Here is a 9260-nt window from a genome sequence, read left to right on the forward strand (position 1 = left end):
AATAATATCAATTTAATAATAATAACGTTTTAAAAGCGCACATGTCTAGCAGTATCAACACAATAACCTGAGACTTGTTTAAAATGGCAGTTGTGTCAAGTCCATATCCTGTGTGTAAAGTTTTATACATAAAAAAAAGGTAATAAAATATATCCAGGTAAGGTGTCTTTACAGACCTTTATCTGACCTTTGTTGACAAGTTTTATTGCTTATAAAATTCAAAAATACTCTATATACTATACTCTTTCTATCTCTTCACTCCGTATCAGAACATACACACTTTGCATTCATATCACAGTCTATAAACATATCAGCACACTCCCGCCTCCATGTTTCACAGTTGGCACTCTGCGCTCACTGTGCACGTCCACGGCCAGGTCCACGCCCATCGTGTTGGATCCCGTCTGACCAAAAACAAATTTATTTTGGTTTTCATCTGACCAAAGAATGTGCTGCCAACATCTACCAGGCTTCGTTTTTGTATTCTTTGGCAAAGTTCAATTTTGCCTTTTGTAAGAAGCAATTTGTTTATTTTCTTTCTACCATGGAAATCCTCCATAGAGTCATAAGCTCTTTGCTGCCCGTGAGATCATTGTCATCTTTCTGACATCTTCTCTAATCAAATCTGGTGTCAAATGCTCTAAAATGTAACTTATAATAATTATTTTAAATCATTGTGTTAGCTCTTCTTGAATATATAAACTTTTCACAACCCAGTCTTTGCATGTTCTCCTTGTGTGTGTTTTCTACTCATCTTATACTCGCTTTATCTTCCACATGAGGATCTCAGGGGGCGCTGGTGCCAATTCCAGCAATTTAGAGAATCCAATTTACCTAATCCTAAACCCTAATCTGCATGTTTTATTTTCGACTATGAGACTATGGGAAACCAGAGAACCTGGAGAAAACCAACGCACACGGTGAGAACATGCAAACTCCATGCACAAAGGTCCTTGTTCTGACCAGGTCATGAACCTTCTGGCTGCAAAGGCACTAGTACCAAGCCTTTTTCCGGCGATTAAAAATGTTTTTGGTGTTGTCCTTTATGTCCTTTAATCCAAAACCTCAGCCATGAACCTTAACCTTGACTCTTTTTTTTCTTAGCTTTGATCCACACTGTATTTTATTTATTTATTTACCACTTGCAATACCAATCGCAGCCACGTGGTGGCAGCGCAGACCAAAAGTAGCTCTGACAATGAGCCATTTCCAACTTCACCTAGCAACAAGGCTGTTGCTTGTTCATTCACACACCTACATGGTGACACGTGATGCCCCCTCCACTTTCCCATGTGCAAACAATCCATCACAAGTGCACACAGGCACGCACACACACACACACACACACACACACACACACACACACACACACACACACACAGAGAGAGAGACTGAGCTCAGGTACGCTGACATACATACACTGGAATATACATATATAGGCTGATGGTTAGAATATTCAGACTAAGTGCAGATAAACACAGTAGGCCTTTCTTTGCACGTACAAACAATAAACAATGGAATTTAAACCAGTGAAATTCATGAGAGGTGAACAGAGGAGTAACAGTGTGAAGAGGAAATGGTGTCTGTGTGACACCAGGACTCAGTCATGCTACTATCAGCCCACATAAAGTCACTTTTATTGTGAAAGGAAATGCTTTGGTTTAGTTTGCAGGCCACAGTCAGAGTCAGTGTTGACCTGTCATCCCCTGCTTTCTTCAGCTCTTCTCCTTCCCTCTCCCCATTCCATATAAACACACAAACCGTGTTTATTTGTCCCCGTTTGAGGAACCAGAGCAGAGAATCCTGGTGCTGGAGTAAGAGATTAAGAATAAGCGATGCAAAAATCAATTGGCTCTGTAAGTCTCAAGACTGCCATGCAGTGAATTGACTCTGAGTGACAGCATGTGACTGTCGTTTTTTTTTTGATGAATCTGGAGGGCATGACTGCAGTCTCCCTCTCTCTCTATATATATAAAAATAATAATGTTAAGGGACTTTTGAATGAAAGCATGTGATTGGTTTTTGTGGCCAGATTGACAGAGACCAAGCATCTGTGGTTTTTTTTATAGAGCCCATGGGAATACAAATTCTTAAATTGACTATTTTTTCCTGGGCAAATCCATTCAAAACTTGTTGAGGGAGTTTTCTCAAGGACTTCATCAAGATAGTGAAATTTGTCCGGACTCGCTGCAGGAAACAGACTAATTACTCCCGAGTTTTCCAGTGTGCATGTGTGCTGGCGGGTGACAGACATATAAACCATAGTGGCCAACTTCCCCTCCATGCTTCCTAGACTCTTTAATTAACTCTTTGATCTGAGTGCTATGGAGTGAGCTCAGGCCAGAGGCGGCCTGGAGGGCCAAGGAGAGAATGGATAGCATTTCATGTGCAAGAACAGGAAGAGAGAGGGTTATAACCTTATTCACCTTTTGTATGTTACAAAACTTTGAGTTTGTTTGCTCTATCGTACAGTTACACAAGAGAGAATGTTCTCAGATGTTTAAAGGAGTAGTAGAGGGTTTTTTAGGATTCAAGCAGATCTGGCAACTTTTAAAAGGAGCCGTGAGCTCGCTTTGTTGGTTGGAATTTTTCGTAGCGCCGCGGAACGACTTAATAACAATGCGTGAAGCAATGAAAATTACACCGCTCCTGCTCGAAAAAAGGAAAAATTAATTGCTCTCAGGTTGCTCTCTTGAGGAGTTAGTTCATTCAAGCACATGTGTGCACACTGTGTGTGTGTGTGTGTGTGTGTGTGTGTGTGTGGGCAGGAAAGCACTTTTAAACCCACCAACACACACACAGACATACCCGTGCATGTGGAACCTTGGTTGTGAGCAGAACCAGGTGTGTGGTGTGTGTGTGTGCGTGTGTGTGTGTGCGTGTGTGCGCGCGTGTGTGTGTGCGCGCGTGTGTGTGCTGGTTTTGTGCAGTGGAGAGAAGAAGAAGAATAGGTTCCTGGGCCACATTCCAGCCCTGCCTCCCTGGGTGAGAGACAGTATTCAAGCATTCCTCTGCCTGCCTATCAGGCCAGGTGCATTCCAGAACACACACACACACATACACATGCACAGAGTGATGATGGACATCTTTTGACAAATATCACACATGATGCACAATCACAAATGCAGCACACGTAGGACCACACATGTTCACAGGTAATCATACAGGATAGTTATGTGTGTGTACGTATGTTATATGATAGGATGACATCACATGACTTAATTCTGTCTCTTAAAACGGTGGACAGTGCACACAAAGCACATACTGTACATATGCTGTGCACACACACACAGCACAGTACATACTGTACATTTGTTACCTCACACACACACACACACACACACACACACACACACACATGGGCTCAAACCGAGACAAACTGCCATTGTGTGTGCAGCAGCGCTGTGCTGCTGTTGTTGTATGAAAATATGCTCTCTTCCTCTTTGGTTTCTTGTATGATTCAGTCATTTTTAATGCATGGATTTTTCTCTCTCTCTCTCTCTTTGGAGGAGGCTGATCTATTTAAAGAGCAAGGGGTTGAATACACTGTGAATGCACAACCAGCCTCTTTTTGAAGTTCATACGGTGCTGCGATGCACTGTGAGTCACACATGACAGCAGAGACGTGGGTGGAGTGTGTATGTGTGTGTGTGTGTGTCCATTCGTATCTTTCATTTATCAGGACATTCGCTTTGGTTCTTTTTTCTCTCTCTAGACTTGACATGGGGATAAATCAGAAAAATCCCAGGTACTCCTCTCCCGGGTGATGTGGGCAAGTTAATTGCATAAAGAGGAGTTGCTGGGAGACAAATACAGGGGGAAAATAGATGGCTGAACTGGTGAGACATGAGAACAGGACCTTGTGTCAATGTTCTCCTTATGCAAAGTCAGTTTCATTTGCAGGCTCGATGAAAATGTAAAGGCACATCGAGCCTTCGAGAACAAAAGCCCCATTCAGTGTTAAACGCGTTGCTTCCCTTCCTTCACGATTCCAACATCAGACAGAGGGAAAGGTTGTTGGTTACGAGCTATGTCACAGGCACAAGACTCCATGCTTGACGAGCTCTGAATCAGACCATTCGTCTTTGCTGTTCCTTCCCCACTGTTGTGCTTCATACCAAATTCTCCTTCCTATGCTATTCCTGAACTCCCTCCCTTTCTTCTCCCCCCTTTACATCCCTGCTCATGTCTGCTGGCAGCACGAGCCAATTCCCAGCCTTCACCCCCTCTCAGCCCACTTCTCATCCATTTCCATGTGGTGACTTTTCATCAGTGAAGTGCCTTCCTGGCCTGACTACCCCCCCATCCCATCGCACACTGAATGGATGCAGCATTGAAGGAGAGAGAGAGCAAGAGAGGGATAGAACTGTCCTTGCTTCCTCCTACAGACGCCACCCCCCCTTGGCAGCCGCAGAAGTGGTACGTTCCAGAGCGAGGACTGCAGAAGTTGAGAGAACACATTGTTTCTAATCTGGTATTGTAGGGGTCACTTCCTGAATCGCGTGTCCGTTCCCTGAGCCCCATCGCAGATCCCTTCTTCCCCCCACCAACCCTCCCTCCCCCATCCTCCTCCTCCTCCTTGTGTGTCCATCTATTGGTCCAAGTAGCCTTGGGCTTTTGGACAAATTATGTGCGTCCCCCTTTTGTGTAGGAGAGCTTCAACATCTGAAAACAATCAAATAATCTGGGCACAATGCGTCTCTTCATGGAGGGGTGCTGGTGGTTCCCAGATGAGCGGGAGGATTAAGTGGAGGGGGCCATGGGGGGGGGAACACAGAGGGATGGGGGTCTATACAGCAACTTATTTATTTGGTTTTCATCACAAAACGTGTGCATGTGTGTGGGTGACACAGGATGTTTTGGAACAAGGGAGATATGCGAATATTCTCCCAAAGAGTAATAATGTGGACTCACGTCTTAGTCAGAGCTCCTCACTGTCGATGACTCCATCCTGGACGTGGAATGAAGACATAAAACAACACAGCAGTGAAAATAAATAATCGTTGTCATAGGGAAAAAAACAAGCATTGATAAATATGTGTCACAGGCAGCGTTGGAGATTCTGGATAATACACACATGTGCTCTCTGTGTGTGCTGGGTGTTCAAATATAAACATGATTGCTATTATTATGTTAAGTTTGAACTTGAGTGTCATCTGCACACATCATTTACAACATCATTTATATTGAGTTATGTGCTGTTGTGTGTCTTTTTGGCATGGCCCAAGCAGCAGCAGTTTCCATTTGTTTCTAGTGTTTCTGCAAAACTACACAAACTGGTTACGCTGGCAGAAGTCATGACAATGGTATTTCTAAAGCAAGAAAGCAAAAAAATATGTCAAAAGCAACACTGATATAGGATGACGGCAGTAGAAAGAATGCGTTTCCTCCCGTGTGATCTTTATGGAAATGCAACACAAACACCTTGCACATGCCCGCACACACACACACACACACACACACACACACACACACACACACACACACACACGTAAACTTTCCTTCTCCTTACATCTCCCATGCTGTTCCTCCTCATCCCCGAGAGAATGGTAAATAGTCATCTGTAACTTCCCCTCCAACGTATTCATTAATCCCCTCTATCCTGTGGGGCTGGATGATGATTACAGGGAAGCCAACTGAAGCCGCCCAAATAAACACCCCTCAGGCGGCAACAAAGGCCTGTCCACCTCACCCTAAACACAGCTTCCCCAGCGAGATCAGGTTTCAATTAAGCCCACGCACAATACATAAACAATATGAAGTAACAGAGCCCCGAGCATTAAGAAAGCTAACTGTGACTGAAACCAATTTAGTTTCCCCCATTTTTGGAGTTAAGACGTCAGCGACTGGTGCAAACGAAAGAGCCAGTCTTAGCCCCAAAACATGGAACAATAATATGTTACAAAACATACAGTCAAGTATGAAACTCAATCTCTCGTAAAGGTTTAGTAAACGACGACACATTTGGTTTGTGTTAACGCTCAGCATAAGAATAGCACATACACGGCAACCTCCTGTGTGTTTTTTTATGCTTGCATAGTTCACATTCTAGCCATTTACAGACAATTCCTCTCTCAAGGCTTTTGAAACCCAACATCCTTGTGCACGGTCACAAGACTCCCTCTTTTTAAGGTTGACACACTTTTACTCTTCGAGTCACCACATCCACCTCTCCTCTAAGACATTCTTGGATGAAAAACCTCTCCGTGTTTCAGAGGTTTTAAGCGAGTGAATGTTTTACACCTTTAATTCCTTACTGTTCCTACACACGGTAAAGAAAGGGAACGAGAGAACCAGTTCACGGAGCATATAGTCAAACATGCCTGAAGGCCCTCACACTTCCTTCCCCTGCAGCCACTACACCTTTTCTCCACACCACCCTACAATTAGCGTGCCTAAATGTTGCAGGCTTCCGGGGCAAGGCCCACACTAATCATAGGTATGCATTGTTGTGTTCAGCTGCCAGGCCTCTAAAAATCAGCACCTCTTTTCCTTTTTAGGCCACACCTCTCGGTCCTTTTTGCCAAGGTGGAGAGGATTCTCTGTGGAAGCTTTACATGTGTGTGTTTTAAAGAATGAGAATTTTCTATTTTCAAAAAAAAATCAAGACAAGGAAAGGAGGGAAGGAAAATACAAGGCAGAGGATCCTTGGCTTCTCCTTTGATGAGGTCTCTGCAGATCTCTACACACACTGAATTTCCTTTTCACAGTCGCCGTATAAAGGAAGGCCTTCACTTCTCTCTCTCGTGGCCAGAGGCCGTCTGTGCTGCTGGGAGCTGGTGATCACATCACCTGTGTGTTTTTGAAGTCATCATCTGATAGCGATCATAATCTATCGAGTACAAAGAATATATCCTCTGTGCTATCTTGAATAAAGTCCCACGTCATGTTGAATGTGGTGCTGTTGGCGTGCAAAGAATCACATTCCACTCCCAACACTTAAACTTGGTTAAGGCAGAGATGGTAGCAACGGTAGCTCAGTTCCTCATATAACTCATATTCCAAGTCAGAAATGAACAAACTCAAGCGAAGCGTCAAGTTAAAACAGACAAAACTACTGAATACGTTTCGTAAAATGAGCTTCGGTATTAAAGTAAACACTGAAAATATGATCTTCACCCATCCTTATGACAGGACTCTTGTTGCCTGATGGCAACACAGGATTGCTGCTTTGTTTTCCGCTCTCGAAAAAAAGAATTGCAATGACCCTGATTGCACTTAGCGAGGGATGCCTCCGTTAGCTAAACATCCGGTTGCCCTGTGTTTAAGTATACTAGTGTTCGTCTGTGCAGTGTGACAAACACAGGAAATGCACCCGGGCCATCCACATTTGGTGAGATGAGAACGCAGGCTGACTTCCTGAACTCTGAATACTCTGAAGGATACAAACATGCTAGTGGGGGAAATCCAGGGTCACTGCCTTTCCTGCTCTACTTGAAAAAAGGGGGACATGTATTTTTAAATGAACATGATTACAATAGCGTTTCATGCAAATAAGCGCACATAACGTTAGCATATCAGAGTGCCCAACGTTAGTGGTGAGAAAACAATACACAAATCTATTAAAATACCAAAGGAAGTATATATATATATATATATATATATGTCATGGCTGCACATGTGAGGGTCCTGCATTCACAGGCTATTTATACTGTATAAAGTGACATAGAAGGATATTTTATATGGCTGCAGCATAAGGCTGTGGTGCAGGCTGTAAGAAAGCCAGGGAAACACAAAGAAACTTCTCACACAACATGCTGTCACTATGACAACCAGGCAGAATCATTTAGCCTGATCTCTTGCCATTCCTCACAGAACAGAAATCCAATAGCATTTAAGTCTTACACAACCGCGCGCTACCGATTCGGGGCTTTTAGCACATTTGCAAATAAGATTCATAGCCGCATCGGTTGGTTTTCCTGACAACTTCTTGTACTCTTTTTTTTTTTTATTGTATTTTGGAGGGTGCCCAGAGAGAGTCTGGGGTGCAAGGTGGGGTCACTCTAACCGAGTTTTATTTTAGTCCCCTCTTCGACCAGATTTGCTACTGTTAGATGGAAACCCCTATTTGTGGCTCAGTGGTGATGAGGGCTAATCACACGTCTCATTTTTTTTATTTACCATTATAGGCTATTAGATTACTGAAACAATACCACACGCTGCCATTTCAAACTAGCCCTAAAATAGGTTACAGCTGTGTTTCATAAAATATCATTTTTCTGGATTGCCCCTCTCTTTCTCCCCTCCTTCACTTTTTTTGTTGCATTATAATGAACGTGTGTGTGTTTAATAATCCATCCATCCATTATGGCAATAAATACATATACAGCAATAATAAAAGATCAAAACTATAATCACCATTAACTATTTGCTCACTAACATGCATATAAGTCGCATACTAGCCCTTTATTAGTCAACATTAAGCATGTATTAACACCTTATGTAGGAAAAATTAATGTAATAGAGGTAGAATAAGGTGTTTATACATGCTTAATGGTGACTAATAAAGGAATAGTATGCTACGTATTTATCTTAGTACGCACCTAGTTAACACGAATAATAATAATAATGGAAGGATTTCTGATAGACACACTACTTTGGCTGAGCTACATGAATCATGAAGGGGATCTGATGTAATTCCACGTGCTGCAGCATTCACGCCTGTGTTCACGCTTTACACAGTTTCACGTCAAAGATCTTAAAGTGTCTCGTGGGCGGTGGATCGCAGTTAAAGTGCGTGATAGAAAGAAAACAAGAAGAATTTGTTAATGGCCGAGTATCTGTGTGTGTGTATCAGTTCTAGTCCTTCCTCCAGATTATTTTCTACTTTGCGTGCTATCACACAGACGCTTCCCTCTCGTATCAATGCGTGATTGAAGGGAAACTTCTTTTGGGAAGTGCGTGGAACTACTTTTGGAGCGGAAAACGCTCCTACCTTGTCGCACGCGGCTCCAAGTAAACGCGATTTAACATAATGTGTGTGTTCGTCTCCAACGAGATGCATTAAACAGTGTGCGGGTTTGTCGTATCTTATCTTAAGAGTGTTATGTTTCTTTGGTTTTTACTACGTCGCGGAAGGATCTAATTTTCTCAAGCGAGGGTCGACACATCCGCCCAGTTTTCCGATGTTTCATTCCCCCCCGAATTGAAAATGGAGTTCGATTAAAGCAGATGCCCAGCAACTTCGCAAGGAAATTTCCAGTCCTGCCCTGTTTTCTACTTTAACCGCCGGTGCTCGCGTCGGGAACAGTTGGACCTTT

The sequence above is a fragment of the Microchirus variegatus genome (assembly GCF_963457635.1).
Source record: "Microchirus variegatus genome assembly, chromosome: 2".
Classification (NCBI taxonomy): domain Eukaryota; kingdom Metazoa; phylum Chordata; class Actinopteri; order Pleuronectiformes; family Soleidae; genus Microchirus; species Microchirus variegatus.